This window comes from Brassica napus, chromosome C9 (assembly GCF_020379485.1).
Source record: "Brassica napus cultivar Da-Ae chromosome C9, Da-Ae, whole genome shotgun sequence".
NCBI lineage: Eukaryota > Viridiplantae > Streptophyta > Magnoliopsida > Brassicales > Brassicaceae > Brassica > Brassica napus.
Genome location: NC_063452.1, coordinates 18,210,523 through 18,228,044, shown reverse-complemented (window position 1 = coordinate 18,228,044; position 17,522 = coordinate 18,210,523). Strand labels below are relative to the sequence as shown.

The 17,522-nt window shown below is 29.2% G+C and overlaps 5 non-coding genes across 5 annotated transcripts; all 5 read right to left on the bottom strand.

The window, feature by feature from the left end:
- Nucleotides 1–5,894: 5,894 nt before the first annotated feature.
- Nucleotides 5,895–5,979, bottom strand: TRNAY-GUA. Its single transcript is given in 2 exon segments — nucleotides 5,895–5,930; nucleotides 5,943–5,979. It is a non-coding gene; the product is annotated as a tRNA-Tyr (tRNA).
- Nucleotides 5,980–7,605: 1,626 nt separating this feature from the next.
- On the bottom strand, nucleotides 7,606–7,690 carry TRNAY-GUA. Its single transcript is given in 2 exon segments — nucleotides 7,606–7,641; nucleotides 7,654–7,690. It is a non-coding gene; the product is annotated as a tRNA-Tyr (tRNA).
- Nucleotides 7,691–9,321: 1,631 nt separating this feature from the next.
- On the bottom strand, nucleotides 9,322–9,406 carry TRNAY-GUA. Its single transcript is given in 2 exon segments — nucleotides 9,322–9,357; nucleotides 9,370–9,406. It is a non-coding gene; the product is annotated as a tRNA-Tyr (tRNA).
- A 3,346-nt stretch (nucleotides 9,407–12,752) lies between these two features.
- TRNAY-GUA lies at nucleotides 12,753–12,837 on the bottom strand. Its single transcript is given in 2 exon segments — nucleotides 12,753–12,788; nucleotides 12,801–12,837. It is a non-coding gene; the product is annotated as a tRNA-Tyr (tRNA).
- Nucleotides 12,838–17,166: 4,329 nt separating this feature from the next.
- TRNAS-AGA lies at nucleotides 17,167–17,249 on the bottom strand. The gene has a single exon. It is a non-coding gene; the product is annotated as a tRNA-Ser (tRNA).
- Between the last annotated feature and the right edge of the window lie 273 nt (nucleotides 17,250–17,522).

Genomic DNA, 17,522 nt, shown 5'->3' with positions numbered 1-17,522 from the left:
ACCGTTCCGTTCATCACCTCCTCAGAGTGTCCTGAACCACTCAGTATCTCCTTATCCTTATGCAGGATTTGAACATTCTTTGATGAACAGCTGCTTCCCTTGTGGCCCCAAGCAGCACACACGTTGCATTTTGGAGGTAACCAAGGGTAGCTAACATCTATCATCACTTTCCTCCCATCCTTGTCCAGACAACTAATCTTTTCCACCAGTGGTTTACACAAGTTGACCTCTACCAGGACCCTGGCCACGTCAAGCCTAGTACACTTCTCAGTGTTTGGATGCAACTTGACAAACTTGCCTGCTGCGCGACTGAGACACTTCAGGGCTCACTGAGAGAACAGCGGACTCGGAACCCCCTTGAGATCAATCCAGATGGGCATGGCCGAAAGATCTGGAGGGTCTAGAGCCGTTTCTGGGGACCATTCATTCACCACCAAGGGGATGTTAGCAATGTGCCAGTACCGACGCTGAATCACTCGAGCTCTCATCTGTGGGTTCTCAATCCGGAACAAGATGGTATTCTTTTCGAGAAATTGCACATCGATTTTGTTTCCCATCTTCGGTGAGGACCAGAGTCGATTCACAGTAGCGTGGATTGAACCTATGTGAGGAGCATAGCCGATGAAGTACCCAACCACATAGCACCGCCAGAGAGTGTTTGGGTCTGCCAGGATCTCGTCGGGGATTGTAATCTCCACAACGCCATCCACAGGGGCTGAAGGTGGAGGTGGCTCAGTTGGAAGTGTCTTTGCCCAGGGGGAGCCCTCTTTTCCTTCTGTGTCTGCCTCCGGGAGGAGCTGTGAGTCACGAGTCGAATCGCCGTCGTCGTCTCCTAGGGTTTCCGTTGTCACCATCCTCTCCATATAGATTATTGATACACAATAATGTACATATTGTTTGCTTATTTAAATAATTATATAGTTTATGCATAAAAAAAATTAAAACCAAGCCATAATATAATACATATTGCCCAGTCCATTGTAGCAGTAGCAAACAATTAGAAGAAACTATTTCACAAAATCTTGCAAGGACTATTTGAACTGGTGGTTTAATAGTCCTCGATATTTATCTGACACTCCATAATCATTTTCCTATAAAGAAGATTTTTATTTCTTCAATTTTTATAAGAACATCGACAATGTAACTTATACTATGTTCATTCAAAATTGTTGATCTTGGAGAAAAATATTGCTAAATCAAGAAAGTTCGAGAAATTTTCCTTAACTAAAAAAAGGGATTAAAAATCTTTCTAATTTGTTATAAACATTGTTTAATTTTAAAAGAAATTTCTAATTATTTTTAAGTCAGTCGACCCTATTTTCTGTAACAAACCTAATTTTTTTATATACTCCTATTACAGAATATACATTATAAGACATGTGCATATGCATAATATTATTAAAATACTCTGAAAAATAAAATTAGTTATAAAAGAAAAATAGTTGCGACCTGAGGAATTTCTGCTTAAAAAAATGCCCTCCGCTCTACCGATTGAGCTAAAGTCGGCATTGTAATAAGATAGATTAGATAAGGACATGCTTGTTTGGTTAGTCATTTTTTAGTATAATAGGAAGAACATAAAAATGATTGTTAATTGTTTGTATGTCGAAATGTTTTGTAACATTTTTTACTTTACCTAACTGTAATATGTAAACTAACATAGGAAAAATAATTAAAAATAGTGGTACTTTCTTAAAAAAAAAAATCGTTTCTCAAAAGCGTGAACGGCAGGATTCGAGCCAGCGCGGGCAAAGCCCACATGATTTCTAGTCATGCCCGATAACCACTCCGGCACGTCCAATTTAATAATTAACTGAAACATTGTTCTATTGTAGATTAATCTACATAACACTCTCAATCGTTATTGTTGATTTTTTTCGGGAATAGTAGACGATTGTATTTAAAGGATATTTTAAAAAATTACCAACAGAAGAATATATCAATAGTATAAAATTTATTATCTAAACATCCAAACTCTACATATTTCAAAACATTAATATATTTTGCTAGATATTTTTTTATTCCAGTTGAGTACAAATTAAAAACAATTTCTATCTCCAACTTAAGTAAAATGGTAGAAATAATATTTAGGATAGCATGATTGGTTATATTAATAAAAATTAAAAAACAAGTTCATGCAAGAAAATGGAAGAGAACTTCCACTACCCTTAAGACAACATTTAAAACTGATTGGCACATGCGACAATCTTCCAAATTGAATTTTATTTACATTTTACATATTCATTTTATATTATAGTTTTCGTGTTTGAATATAGATAATAGGCCAACTCTTAGAAATTACTTTTTAATGTTCACTTTAGCACATTCAGTATTGAAAAAAATAAGACACCAAAAAGATGAAATTTAGCTTCATAACGTTCAATTTTTGGCATAATTACACAATTCAGTTTTCTGACACATAACGTCAAAATCAAAATGAAAAATTCTTGACTAAAACATTTCCAACCTACCGGATTCGAATCAGTGACCTAAGGATATTCTTCAACTACTACAGTCCTCCGCTCTACCAACTGAGCTAAGGTTGGATGTATACAACATTTCATACATGTGTACATTCTACGTATAGATTATTGATACACAATAATGTACATATTGTTTGCGCATTTAAATAATTATATAGTTTATGCATAACAAAATAATAAAAAAATCCATAATATAATACATATTTCCCAGTCCATTGTAGCAGTAGCAAAAAATTAGAAGAAACTAATTCAAAATATCTTGCGGGGACTATTTGAACTGGTGGTTCAATAGTCCTTGATTTTTATCTGACACTTGATAATCATTATTCTGTACCGAAACTTTTTTATTTCTTCAATTTTTTTATAAACATAGACAATGTAACTTATACTATGTTCATTCAAAATTGTTGATCTTGGAGAAAAATATTTCTAAATCCTGAAAGTTCGAGAAATTTTCCTTAACTAAAAAAGGGATTCAAACCACAGATTAAAAATCTTTCTAATTTTTTATAAACATTGTGTTAATTTTAAATGAGATTTCTAATTATTTTTAAGTCAGTCCACCCTATTTTCTGAAACAAACCTAATTTTGTTATATACTCCTATTACGGAATATACGTTATAAGACATGTGCATATGTGTAATATTATTAAAATACTCTGAAAAATAAAATTAGTAATAAAAGAAAAATAGTTGCGACCTAAGGAATTTCTGCTTAAAAAAATGCCCTCCGCTCTACCGACTTAGCTAAAGTCGGCATTCTAATAAGATAGATTAGATAAGGACATGCTTGTTTGGTTACTCATTTTTGAGTATAATAAGAAGAACATAAAAATGATTGTTAATTGTTTGTATCTCGAAATGTTTTGTAACATTTTTTAATTTACCTAACTGTAATAAGTAAACTAACATAAGAAAAATAATTAAAAGTAGTGGTACTTTCTAAAAAAAACGTTTATCAAAAGCGTGAACGGCATGATTCAAACCTGTGCGGGCAAAGCCCACATGATTTCTAGTCATGCCTGATAACCACTCCGGCACGTCCATTTTAATAATTAACTGAAACATTGTTCTATTGTAGGTTAATATATATAACCCTCTCAAACATTATTTTTGATTTTTTTGGGAGAAGTAGATTATTGTAATTAAAGGATATTTTAAAAATTTACCAACAGAAGAATGTATCAATAGTCCAAAAATTTAATATCTAAACATCCAAACTCTACACATTTCCAAACATTAATATGTTTTGTTAGGTATTTTTTTTATTCCATTACAAACAATTTCTATCACCAACTTAAGTAAAACAGTAGAAATAATATTTAGGATAACATGATGGATTATATAAATAAAAATGTCTAGATAAGTTCATGCAAGAAAATGGCAGAGAACTTCCACTACCCTTAAGACAACATTAAAAACTGATTGGCACGTGCAACAATCTTCCAAATTGAATTTTATATACATTTTACATATTCATTTTGTGCTATAGTTTTCGTGTTTGAATATAGATAATAGGCTAACTCTTAGAAATTACTTTTTAATGTTCGCTTTAGCACATTCAGTATTGAAAAAATAAGACACCAAAAAGATGAAATTTAGCTGCATAACATTCAATTTATGATATAATTACAAAATTCAGTTTTCTGACACATAACGTCAAAATCAAAATGAAAAATTCTTGACTAAAATATTTCCGACCTACCAGATTCGAACCAGTGACCTAAGGATATTCTGCAACTACTACAGTCCTCCGCTCTACCAACTGAGCTAAGGTCGGATGTATACAACATTTCATACATGTGTACATTCTATGTATAGATTATTGATACACAATAATGTATATATTGTTTGCTCATTTAAATAATTATATAGTTTATGCATAACAAAATAATAAAAAATCCATAATATAATATATATTTCCCAGTCCATTGTAGCAATAGCAAAAAATTAGAAGAAACTAATTCACAAAATCTTGCAGGGACTATTTGAACTGGTGGTTCAATAGTCCTCGATTTTTATCTGACACTCGATAATCATTTTTCTATAACGAAATTTTTTTATTTCTTCAATTTTTTTATAAACATAGACAAGGTAACTTATACTATGTTAATTCAAAATTTTTTGACCTTGGAGAAAAATATTGCTAAATCCAGAAAGTTCGAGAAATTTTCCTTAACTAAAAAAGGCAGTCAAACCACAGATTAAATATCTTTCTAATTTTTTATAAACATTGTTTAATTTTAAATAAAATTTCTAATTATTTTTAAGTCAGTCCACCCTATTTTCTGAAACAAACCTAATTTTGTTATATACTCCTAGTATGGAATATACGTTATAAGACATGTGCATATGCGTAATATTATTAAAATACTCTGAAAAATAAAATTAGTAATAAAAGAAAAATAGTTGCGACCTAAGGAATTTCTGCTTAAAAAAATTCCCTCCGCTCTACCGACTGAGCTAAAGTTGGCATTCTAATAAGATAGATTAGATAAGGACATGCTTGTTTGGTTACTCATTTTTGAGTATAATAGGAAGAACATAAAAATGATTGTTAATTGTTTGTATCTCGAAATGTTTTGTAACATTTTTTAATTTACCTAACTGTAATAAGTAAACTAACATAAGAAAAATAATTAAAAATAGTGGTAGTTTCTAGAAAAAAACGTTTCTCAAAAGCGTGAACGGCATGATTCAAACATGTGCGGGCAAAGCCCACATGATTTCTAGTCATGCCCGATAACCACTCCGGCACGTCCATTTTAATAATTAACTGAAACATTGTTCTATAGTAGATTAATATATATAACCCTCTCAAACATTATTTTTGTTTTTTTTGGGAGAAGTAGATTATTGTAATTAAAGGATATTTTAAAAATTTACCAACAGAAGAATGTATCAATAGTCCAAATATTTATAATCTAAACATCCACACTCTACACATTTCCAAACATTAATATTTTTTGCTAGGTATTTTTTTATTCCATTACAAACAATTTCTATCACCCACTTAAGTAAAATGGTAGAAATAATATTTAGGATAGCATGATTGATTATATAAATAAAAATGTCTAGACAAGTTCATGCAAGAAAATGGCAGAGAACTTCCACTACCCTTAAGACAACATTAAAAACTGATTGGCACATGCAACAATCTTTCCAATTGAATTTTATATACATTTTACATATTCATTTTGTGCTATAGTTATCGTGTTTGAATATAGATAATAGGCTAACTCTTAGAAATTACTTTTTAATGTTCACTTTAGCACATTCAGTATTGCAAAAATAAGACACCAAAAAGATGAAATTTAGCTGCATAACGTTCAATTTATTATATAATTACAAAATTCAGTTTTGTGACACATAACGTCAAAATCAAAATGAAAAATTCTTGAGTAAAATATTTCCGACCTACCGGATTCGAACCAGTGACCTAAGGATATTCTGCAACTACTACAGTCCTCCGCTCTACCAACTGAGCTAAGGTCGGATGTATACAACATTTCATACATGTGTACATTCTACGTATAGATTATTGATACACAATAATGTACATATTGTTTGCTCATTTAAATAATTATATAGTTTATGCATAACAAAATAATAAAAAATCCATAATATAATACATATTTCCCAGTCCATTGTAGCAGTAGCAAAAAATTAGAAGAAACTAATTCACAAAATCTTGCGGGGACTATTTGAACTGGTGGTTCAATAGTCCTCGATTTTTATCTGACACTCGATAATCATTTTTCTATAACGAATTTTTTTTATTTCTTCAGTATTTTTATAAACATAGACAAGGTAACTTATACTATGTTCATTCAAAATTGTTGATCTTGAAGAAAAATATTGCTAAATCAAGAAAGTTCGAGAAATTTTCCTTAACTAAAAAAGGGATTCAAACCACAGATTAAACATCTTTCTAATTTTTTATAAACATTGTTTAATTTTAAATGAAATTTCTAATTATTTTTAAGTCAGTCCACACTATTTTTTGAAAAAAACCTAATTTTGTTATATACTCCTATTACGGAATATCAGTTATAAGACATGTGCATATGCGTAATATTATTAAAATACTCTAAAAATAAAATTAGTAATAAATGAAAAATAGTTGCGACCTAAGAAATTTCTGCTTAAAAAAATTCCCTCCGCTCTACCGACTGAGCTAAAGTCGGCATTCTAATAAGATAGATTAGATAAGGACATGCTTGTTTGGTTACTCATTTTTGAGTATAATAAGAAGAACATAAACATGATTGTTAATTGTTTGTATCTCGAAATGTTTTGTAACATTTTTTAATTTACCTAACGGTAATAAGTAAACTAACATAAGAAAAATAATTAAAAATAGTGGTAGTTTCTAAAAAAAACGTTTCTAAAAAGCGTGAACGGCATGATTCAAACCTGTGCGGGCAAAGCCCACATGATTTCTAGTCATGCCCGATAACCACTCCGGCACGTCCATTTTAATAATTAACTGATACATTGTTCTATTGTAGATTAATATAAATAACCCTCTCAAACATTATTTTTGATTTTTTTGGGGGGAAGTAGATTATTGTAATTAAAGGATATTTTAAAAATTTACCAACAGAAGAATGTATCAATTGTCCAAAAATTTAATATCTAAACATCCAAACTCTACACATTTCCAAACATTAATTTTGCTAGGTATTTTTTTTATTCCATTACAAACAATTTCTATCACCAACTTAAGTAAAATGGTAGAAATAATTTTTTGGATAGCATGATTGATTATATAAATAAAAATGTCTAGACAAGTTCATGCAAGAAAATGGCAGAGAACTTCCACTACCCTTAAGACAACATTAAAAACTGATTGGCACATGCAACAATCTTGCAAATTGAATTTTATATATATATTACATATTCATTTTGTGCTATACTTTTCGTGTTTGAATATAGATAATAGGCTAACTCTTAGAAATTACTTTTTAATGTTCACTTTAGCACATTCAGTATTGAAAAAATAAGACACCAAAAAGATGAAATTTAGCTGCATAACGTTCAATTTATGATATAATTACAAAATTCAGTTTTCTGACACATAACGTCAAAATCAAAATGAAAAATTCTTGACTAAAATATTTCCGACCTACCGGATTCGAACCAGTGACCTAAGGATATTCTGCAACTACTACAGTCCTCCGCTCTACCAACTGAGCTAAGGTCGGATGTATACAACATTTCATACATGTGTACATTCCACGTATAGATTATTTATACACAATAATGTACATATTGTTTGCTCATTTAAATAATTATATTGTTTTTGCATTACAAAATAATAAGAAATCCATAATATAATATATATTTCCCAGTCCATTGTAGCAGTAGCAAAAAATTAGAAAAAACTAATTCACAAAATCTTGCGGGGACTATTTGAACTGGTGGTTCAATAGTCATCGATTTTTATCTGACACTCGATAATCATTTTTCTATAACAAAACTTTTTTATTTCTTCAATATTTTTATAAACATAGACAAGGTAACTTATACAATGTTCATTCAAAATTGTTGACCTTGGAGAAAAATATTGCTAAATCAAGAAAGTTTGAGAAATTTTCCTTTACTAAAAAAGGCATTCAAACCACAGATTAAACATCTTTCTAATTTTTTTTAAACATTGTTTAATTTTAAATGAAATTTCTAATTATTTTTAAGTCAGTCCACCCTATTTTCTGAAACAACCCTAATTTTGTTATATACTCCTTTTACGGAATATACGTTATAAGACATGTGCATATGCGTAATATTATTAATATACTCTGAAAAATAAAATTAGTAATAAAAGAAAAATAGTTGCGACGTAAGGAATTTCTGCTTAAAAAATTCCCTCCGCTCTACCGACTGAGCTAAAGTCGGCATTCTAATAAGATAGATTAGATAAGGACATGCTTGTTTGGTTACTCATTTTTGAGTATAATAGGAAGAACATAAAAATGAATGTTAAATGTTTGTATCTCGAAACGTTTTGTAACATTTTTTAATTTACCTAACTGTAATAAGTAAACTAACATAAGAAAAATAATTAAAAATAGTGGTAGTTTCTAAAAAAAACGTTTCTCAAAAGAGTGAATGGCATGATTCAAACCTGTGCGGGCAAAGCCCACATGATTTCTAGTCATGCCCGATAACCACTCCGGCACGTCCATTTTAATAATTTTCTGAAACATTGTTCTATTGTAGATTAATATATATAACCCTCTCAATCATTATTTTTGATCTTTTTGGGAGAAGTAGATGATTGTAATTAAAGGATATTTTAGAAATTTACCAACAGAAGAATGTATCAATAGTCCAAAAATTTAATATCTAAACATCCAAACTCTACACACTTCCAAACATTAATATGTTTTGCTAGGTATTTTTTTTATTCCATTACAAACAATTTCTATCACCAACTTAAGTAAAATGGTAGAAATAATATTTTGGATAGCATGATTGATTATATAAATAAAAATGTCTAGACAAGTTCATGCAAGAAAATGGCAGAGAACTTCCACTACCCTTAAGACAACATTAAAAACTAATTGGCACATGCAACAATCTTGCAAATTGAATTTTATATATATATTTTACATATTCATTTTGTGCTATACTTTTCGTGTTTGAATATAGATAATAGGCTAACTCTTAGAAATTACTTTTTAATGTTCACTTTAGCACATTCAGCATTGAAAAAATAAGACACCAAAAAGATGAAATTTAGCTGCATAACGTTCAATTTATGATATAATTACAAAATTCAGTTTTCTAACACATAACGTCAAAATCAAAATGAAAAATTCTTGACTAAAATATTTCCGACCTACCGGATTCGAACCAGTGACCTAAGGATATTCTGCAACTACTACAGTCCTCCGCTCTACCAACTGAGCTAAGGTCGGATGTATACAACATTTCATACATGTGTACATTCTACGTATAGATTATTGATACACAATAATGTACATATTTTTTGCTCATTTAAATAATTATATAGTGTATGCATAACAAAATAATAAAAAATCCATAATATAATATATATTTCCCAGTCCATTGTAGCAGTAGCAAAAAATTAGAAGAAACTAATTCACAAAATCTTGCGGGGACTATTTGAACTGGTGGTTCAATAGTCCTCGATTTTTGTCTGACACTCGATAATCATTTTTCTATAACGAAACTTTTTTATTTCTTCAATTTTTTTATAAACATAGACAAGGTAACTTATACTATGTTCATTCAAAAATGTTGACGTTGGAGAAAAATATTGCTAAATCCAGAAAGTTCGAGAAATTTTCCTTAACTAAAAAAGGCATTCAAACCACAGATTAAACATCTTTCTAATTTTTTATAAACATTGTTTAATTTTAAATGAAATTTCTAATTATTTTTAAGTCAGTCCACTCTATTTTCTGAAGCAAACCTAATTTTGTTATATACTCCTATTACGGAATATACGTTATAAGACATGTGCATATGCGTAATATTATTAAAATACTCTGAAAAATAAAATTAGTAATAAAAGAAAAATAGTTGCGACCTAAGGAATTTCTGCTTAAAACAATTCCCTCCGCTCTACCGACTGAGCTAAAGTCGGCATTCTAATAAGATAGATTAGATAAGGACATGCTTGTTTGGTTACTCATTTTTGAGTATAATAGGAAGAACATAAAAATGATTGTTAATTGTTTGTATCTCGAAACGTTTTGTAACATTTTTTAATTTACCTAACTGTAATAAGTAAACTAACATAAGAAAAATAATTAAAAATAGTGGTAGTTTCTAAAAAAAATGTTTCTCAAAAGCGTGAACGGCATGATTCAAACCTGTGCGGGCAAAGCCCACATGATTTCTAGTCATGCCCGATAACCACTCCGGCACGTCCATTTTAATAATTATCTGAAACATTGTTCTATTGTAGATTAATATATATAACCCTCTCAATCATTATTTTTGATTTTTTTGGGAGAAGTAGATGATTGTAATTAAAGGATATTTTAATAATTTACCAACAGAAGAATGTATCAATAGTCCAAATATTTATAATCTAAACATCCAAAATCTACACATTTCCAAACATTAATATTTTTTGCTAGGTATTTTTTTATTCCATTACAAACAATTTCTATCACCCACTTAAGTAGAATGGTAGAAATAATATTTAGGATAGCATGATTGATTATATAAATAAAAATGTCTAGACAAGTTCATGCAAGAAAATGGCAGAGAACTTCCACTACCCTTGAGACAACATTAAAAACTGATTGGCACATGCAACAATCTTGCAAATTGAATTTTATATACATTTTACATATTCATTTTGTGCTATAGTTATCGTGTTTGAAGGTAGATAATATGCTAACTCTTAGAAATTACTTTTTAATGTTCACTTTAGCACGTTCAGTATTGCAAAAATAAGACACCAAAAAGATGAAATTTAGCTGCATAACCTTCAATTTATGATATAATTACAAAATTCAGTTTTCTGACACATAACGTCAAAATCAAAATGAAAAATTCTTGAGTAAAATATTTCCGACCTACCGGATTCGAACCAGTGACCTAAGGATATTCTGCAACTACTACAGTCCTCCGCTCTACCAACTGAGTTAAGGTCGGATGTATACAACATTTCATACATGTGTACATTCTACGTATAGATTATTGATACACAATAATGTACATATTGTTTGCTCATTTAAATAATTATATAGTTTATGCATAACAAAATAATAAAAAATCCATAATATAATACATATTTCCCAGTCCATTGTAGCAGTAGCAAAAAATTAGAAGAAACTAATTCACAAAATCTTGCGGGGACTATTTGAACTGGTGGTTCAATAGTCCTCGATTTTTATCTGACACTCGATAATCATTTTTCTATAACGAAATTTTTTTTATTTCTTCAGTATTTTTATAAACATAGACAAGGTAACTTATACTATGTTCATTCAAAATTGTTGATCTTGAAGAAAAATATTGCTAAATCAAGAAAGTTCGAGAAATTTTCCTTAACTAAAAAAGGGATTCAAACCACAGATTAAACATCTTTCTAATTTTTTATAAACATTGTTTAATTTTAAATGAAATTTCTAATTATTTTGAAGTCAGTCCACCCTATTTTCTGAAAAAAAAAACCTAATTTTGTTATATACTCCTATTACGGAATATACGTTATAAGACATGTGCATATGCTTAATATTATTAAAATACTCTAAAAAATAAAATTAGTAATAAATGAAAAATAGTTGCGACCTAAGAAATTTCTGCTTAAAAAAATTCCCTCCGCTCTACCGACTGAGCTAAAGTCGGCATTCTAATAAGATAGATTAGATAAGGACATGCTTGTTTGGTTACTCATTTTTGAGTATAATAGGAAGAACATAAACATGATTGTTAATTGTTTGTATCTCGAAATGTTTTGTAACATTTTTTAATTTATAACGGTAATAAGTAAACTAACATAAGAAAAATAAATAAAAATAGTGGTAGTTTCTAAAAAAACGTTTCTCAAAAGCGTGAACGGCATGATTCAAACCTGTGCGGGCAAAGCCCACATGATTTCTAGTCATGCCCGATAACCACTCCGGCACATCCATTTTAATAATTAACTGATACATTGTTCTATTGTAGATTAATATAAATAACCCTCTCAAACATTATTTTTGATTTTTTTGTGGGGGAAGTAGATTATTGTAATTAAAGGATATTTTAAAATTTTACCTACAGAAGAATGTATCAATTGTCCAAAAATTTAATATGTAAACATCCAAACTCTACACATTTCCAAACATTAATATGTTTTGCTAGGTATTTTTTTATTCCATTACAAACAATTTCTATCACCAACTTAAATAAAATGGTAGAAATAATATTTTGGATAGCATGATTGATTATATAAATAAAAATGTCTAGACAAGTTCATGCAAGAAAATGGCAGAGAACTTCCACTACCCTTAAGACAACATTAAAAACTGATTGGCACAAGCAACAATCTTGCAAATTGAATTTTATATATATATTACATATTCATTTTGTGCTATACTTTTCGTGTTTGAATATAGATAATAGGCTAACTCTTAGAAATTACTTTTTAATGTTCACTTTAGCACATTCAGTATTGGAAAAATAAGACACCAAAAAGATGAAATTTAGCTGCATAACGTTCAATTTATGATATAATTACAAAATTCAGTTTTCTGACACATAACGTCAAAATCAAAATGAAAAATTCTTGACTAAAATATTTCCAACCTACCGGATTCGAACCAGTGACCTAAGGATATTCTGCAACTACTACAGTCCTCCGCTCTACCAACTGAGCTAAGGTCGGATGTATACAACATTTCATACATGTGTACATTCTACGTATAGATTATTTATACACAATAATGTACATATTGTTTGCTCATTTAAATAATTATATAGTTTATGCATAACAAAATAATAAGAAATCCATAATATAATATATATTTCCCAGTCCATTGTAGCAGTAGCAAAAAATTAGAAAAAACTAATTCACAAAATCTTGCGGGGACTATTTGAACTGGTGGTTCAATAGTCCTCGATTTTTATCTGACACTCGATAATCATTTTTCTATAATTAAACTTTTTTATTTCTTCAATATTTTTATAAACATAGACAAGGTAACTTATACAATGTTCATTCAAAATTGTTGACCTTGGAGAAAAATATTGCTAAATCAAGAAAGTTTGAGAAATTTTCCTTAACTAAAAAAGGCATTCAAACCACAGATTAAACATCTTTCTAATTTTTTCTAAACATTGTTTAATTTTAAATGAAATTTCTAATTATTTTTAAGTCAGTCCACCCTATTTTCTGAAACAAACCTAATTTTGTTATATACTCCTATTACGGAATATACGTTATAAGACATGTGCATATTCGTAATATTATTAATATACTCTGAAAAATAAAATTAGTAATAAAAGAAAAATAGTTGCAACGTAAGGAATTTCTGCTTAAAAAATTCCTTCCGCTCTACAGACTGAGCTAAAGTCGGCATTCTAATAAGATAGATTAGATAAGGACATGCTTGTTTGGTTACTCATTTTTGAGTATAATAGGAAGAACATAAAAATGATTGTTAATTGTTTGTATCTCGAAATGTTTTGTAACATTTTTTAATTTACCTAACTGTAATAAGTAAACTAACATAAGAAAAATAATTAAAAATAGTGGTAGTTCCTAAAAAAAACGTTTCTCAAAAGAGTGAACGGCATGATTCAAACCAGTGCGGGCAAAGCCCACATGATTTCTAGTCATGCCCGATAACCACTCCGGCACGTCCATTTTAATAATTTTCTGAAACATTGTTCTATTGTAGATTAATATATATAACCCTCTCAATCATTATTTTTGATCTTTTTGGGAGAAGTAGATGATTGTAATTAAAGGATATTTTAGTAATTTACCAACAGAAGAATGTATCAATAGTCCAAAAATTTAATATCTAAACATCCAAACTCTACACACTTCCAAACATTAATATGTTTTGCTAGGTATTTTTTTTATTCCATTACAAACAATTTCTATCACCAACCTAAGTAAAATGGTAGAAATAATATTTTGGATAGCATGATTGATTATATAAATAAAAATGTCTAGATAAGTTCATGCAAGAAAATGGCAGAGAACTTCCACTACCCTTAAGACAACACTAAAAACTGATTGGCACATGCAACAAATTTGCAAATTGAATTTATTATATATTTTACATATTCTTTTTGTGCTATAGTTTTTGTGTTTGAATATAGATAATAGGCTAACTCTTAGAAATTACTTTTTTATATTCACTTTAGCACATTCAGTATTGAAAAAATAAGACACCAAAAAGATGAAATTTAGCTGCATAACGTTCAATTTATGATATAATTACAAAATTCAGTTTTCTAACACATAACGTCAAAATCAAAATGAAGAATTCTTGACTAAAATATTTCCGAACTACCGGATTCGAACCAGTGACCTAAGGATATTCTGCAACTACTACAGTCCTCCGCTCTACCAACTGAGCTAAGGTCGGATGTATACAACATTTCATACATGTGTACATTCTACGTATAGATTATTGATACACAATAATGTACATATTTTTTGCTCATTTAAATACTTATATAGTGTATGCATAACAAAATAATAAAAAATCCATAATATAATATATATTTCCCAATCCATTGTAGCAGTAGCAAAAAATTAGAAGAAACTAATTCACAAAATCTTGCGGGGACTATTTGAACTGGTGGTTCAATAGTCCTCGATTTTTGTCTGACACTCGATAATCATTTTTCTATAACGAAACTTTTTTATTTCTTCAATTTTTTTATAAACATAGACAAGGTAACTTATACTATGTTCATTCAAAATTGTTGACGTTGGAGAAAAATATTGCTAAATCCAGAAAGTTCAAGAAATTTTCCTTAACTAAAAAAGGCATTCAAACCACAGATTAATCATCTTTCTAATTTTTTATAAACATTGTTTAATTTTAAATGAAATTTCTAATTATTTTTAAGTCAGTCCACTCTATTTTCTGAAGCAAGCCTAATTTTGTTATATACTCCTATTACGGAATATACGTTATAAGACATGTGCATATGCGTAATATTATTAAAATACTCTGAAAAATAAAATTAGTAATAAAAGAAAAATAGTTGTGACCTAAGGAATTTCTGCTTAAAACAATTCTCTCCGCTCTACCGACTGAGCTAAAGTCGGCATTCTAATAAGATAGATTAGATAAGGACATGCTTGTTTGGTTACTCATTTTTGAGTATAATTGGAAGAACATAAAAATGATTGTTAATTGTTTGTATCTCGAAACGTTTTGTAACATTTTTTAATTTACCTAACTGTAATAAGTAAACTAACATAAGAAAAATAATTAAAAATATTGGTAGTTTCTAAAAAAAAACATTTCTCAAAAGCGTGAACGGCATGATTCAAACCTGTGCGGGCAAAGCCAACATGATTTCTAGTCATGCCCGATAACCACTCCGGCACGTCCATTTTAATAATTATCTGAAACATTGTTCTATTGTAGATTAATATATATAACCGTCTCAATCATTATTTTTGATTTTTTTGGGAGAAGTAGATGATTGTAATTAAAGGATATTTTAAAAATTTACCAACAGAAGAATGTATCAATAGTCCAAAAATTTAATATCTAAACATCCAAACTCTACACATTTCCAAACATTAATATGTATTGCTAGGTATTTTTTTATTCCATTACAAACAATTTCTATCACCAACTTAAGTAAAATGGTAGGAATAATATTTTGGATAGCATGATTGATTATATAAATAAAAATGTCTAGATAAGTTCATGCAAGAAAATGGCGGAGAACTTCCACATCCCTTAAGACAACATTAAAAACTGATTGGCACATGCGACAATCTTCCAAATTGAATTTTATTTACATTTACATATTTATTTTGTATTATAGTTTTCGTGTTTGAATATAGATAATAGGCTAACTCTTAGAAATTACTTTTTAATGTTCACATTAACACATTCAGTATTGAAAAAATAAGACACCAAAAAGATGAAATTTAGCTGCATAACGTTCAATTTTTGCCAGAATTACACAATTCAGTTTTCTGACACATAACGTCAAAATCAAAATGAAAAAGTTGTGACTAAAACATTTCCGACCTACCGGATTCGAACCAGTGACCTAAGGATATTCTGCAACTACTACAGTCCTCCGCTCTACCAACTGAGATATGGTCGGATGTATACAAAATTTCATACATGTGTACATTCTACATATAGATTATTGATACACAATAATGTACATATGTTTTGCTCATTTAAATAATTACATAGTTTATGCATAACAAAATAATAAAAAAGCCATAATAGAATACATATTTCCCAGTCCATTGTAGCAGTAGCAAAAAATTAGAAGAAACTAATTCACAAAATCTTGCAGGGACTATTTTAACTGGTGGTTCAATAGTCCTCGATTTTTATCAGACACTCGATAATCATTTTTCTATAACGAAACTTTTTTTTCTTCAATTTTTATATAAACATAGACATTGTAACTCATACTATGTTTATTCAAAATTGTTGATCTTGGAGAAAAAAATTAAAAATCAAGAAAGTTCGAGAAATTTCCCTTAACTAAAAGAAAAGGATTATAACCACAGGTTATAAATCTTTCCAATTTTTTATAAACATTGTTTAATTTTGAAATAAATTTCCAATTATTTTTAAAACTGTACACCCCATTTTCTGAAACAAGACTAATTTTGTTATATACTCCTATCACGGAAGATACATTATAAGACATGTACATATGCGTAATATTATTAAAATACCTGACAAAATAAAATTAACTATAAAAGCAAAATAGTTGCGACCTAAGGAATTTCTGCTAAAAATACAGCCCTCCGCTCTACCGACTGAGCTAAAGTCGGCATTGTAATAAGATAGATTAGATAAGGACATGCTTGTTTGGTTAATCCTTTTTGAGTATAATAGGAAGAACATAAAAATGATAGTTAATTATTTGTATCTCGAACAGTTTTGTAACATTTTTAATTTACCTAAATGTAATAAGTAAACTATCATAAGAAAAATAATTACAAAATAGTGGTATTTTCTTTTAAAAAACTGTTTCTCAAAAGCGTGAACGGCGGGATTCGACACCTGCGCGGGCAAAGCCCACATGATTTCTAGTCATGCCCGATAACCACTCCGGCACATCCACTTTAATAATTAATTAACTGAAACATTTTTTCTGCTGTATGTTATTATCACATAAAACACTTCTCCAAGCATTTATTCTTGAATTTTTTTTGGGAGAATTAAACGATTGTTATTTAACGGATATTGTAAAAAATTTACCAACAGAAGAATTAGTACTTTTGATTATCTAAATATCAAAAACTCTACTGATTTTCACACATTAATATGTTGTGCTGAGTATGTTTTTTTTATTCTAGTTGAATGCAAAGAAAAACAATGTCTAGCTCCAAGTTAA